Below are 1,447 nucleotides of genomic sequence, written 5' to 3'. Positions count from 1 at the left end.
AGAGAGACAGAGTCTAACTTTGTTGCCCTGGGTAGAGTGTGGTGGCATCACAGCTCACAGCAACCTCCAACTCTTAGGCTTAGGCGATTCTCTTGCCTCAGTCTCCAAGTAGCTGGGACTACAGGCGCCCGCCACAACGCCGGGCTATTTTTTGTTGCAGTTTGCCTGGGGCTGGTTTTGAACCAGCCATCCTCGGTATATGGGGCCAGTGCCCTACTCACTGAGCCACAGGCACCACTCCTTCCTTCCTTCCTTCCTTCCTTCCTTCCTTCCTTCCTTCCTTCCTTCCTTCCTTCCTTCCTTCCTTCCTTCCTTTTCCCTTTCCCTTTCCCTTCCCTCCCCTCTTTCCTTTTTTCTTTCTTACAAATGCACACTTTTTTTTTGGAGACAGAGTTTCATTTTGTTGCCCTTGGTAGAATGCCTTGGAGTCACAGCTCACAGCAATCTCAACCTCTTGGGCTCAAGTAATTCTCTTGCCTTAGCCTCCCAAGTAGGTGGGACTACAGGAGTCTACCACAATGCCCAGCTATTTTTAGAGACAAGGTCTTGCTCTGGCTCAGGCTGGTCTTGAACCTGTGAGCTTAGGCAATCCACCTTCCTCAGACTCCCAAAGTGCTAGCATTATAGGCATGAGCCACTGCACCTAGCCCCCAAAATGTAACTTTATTAAGTATAAATATAAAATGTTTACTTTATTAAGTATAAATTACATAAACAACAGTTGGGTAAGCTCATGGAGAAGCTGACCAAGATACATAAATTAGGAGATACAAGTGTTCATCTAAATTTTTCTATCTCGTTTTTTAACAGAATATTAAAATTGTTTAATATACAATTTCTCATTTTTCATTTTAGTAGTCATTTATTGTAAGAATAATTCTTTTGTCTGATGACAAACAGCAGGCACAGTGATTACTCTGGACTTTAACGTTGGATATATTCAATTTCTTCTTGAGACACAAATTTCCTGCTGTATTTCTGAGGTAATGTTTTTATTATTTCTGCAGTGTCTGGTGGACCCTGATACATCAGCACATCTGGTGACTTACCTCCCTGAGGAATGCTTGGAAATTGCAGAAGAGACTGTACTCCTGCTGATCTCAAAGCTCCCGCCTGAAACACTGGGATTTAGGATTCTTCCTTCTGTCAGGAAATCTTATTAATGGCATGTGTGGCTTGGCTACCTGGATGACCCTGTTGGCAGATGCCATCTCATACACTAATCATTATTGTTTTTCCAAGCCAAATACAAGAGAAAAATTATTCAGGTAAAATATCCTAAAGAGTAAAAGACTGTGGGAGGAGGGGGAGAAAAAGAAGGAAAAAGAGAAAGAATAAAAGATTATCATTTCGGCTCGGCGCCTGTGGCTCAAGCTGCTAAGGCGCCAGCCACGTACACCTAAGGTGGCGGGTTCGAATCCCCAGCCCGGGCCCGCCAAACAACAAT

General features: G+C 43.7%; 1 pseudogene; it reads right to left on the bottom strand.

Annotated features, from left to right (window-relative positions):
• Positions 1 to 924: 924 nt before the first annotated feature.
• The window catches only part of LOC100965279, a 3,210-nt pseudogene continuing 2,687 nt past the window's right edge, over positions 925 to 1,447 (bottom strand).

This window comes from Otolemur garnettii, unplaced genomic scaffold (assembly GCF_000181295.1).
Source record: "Otolemur garnettii isolate 467f Iridium unplaced genomic scaffold, OtoGar3 scaffold00015, whole genome shotgun sequence".
NCBI classification, from domain to species: Eukaryota; Metazoa; Chordata; class Mammalia; order Primates; family Galagidae; genus Otolemur; species Otolemur garnettii.
The sequence above is the reverse complement of the archived record's forward strand: the minus strand, read 5'-3'. Positions and strand labels throughout refer to the sequence as shown.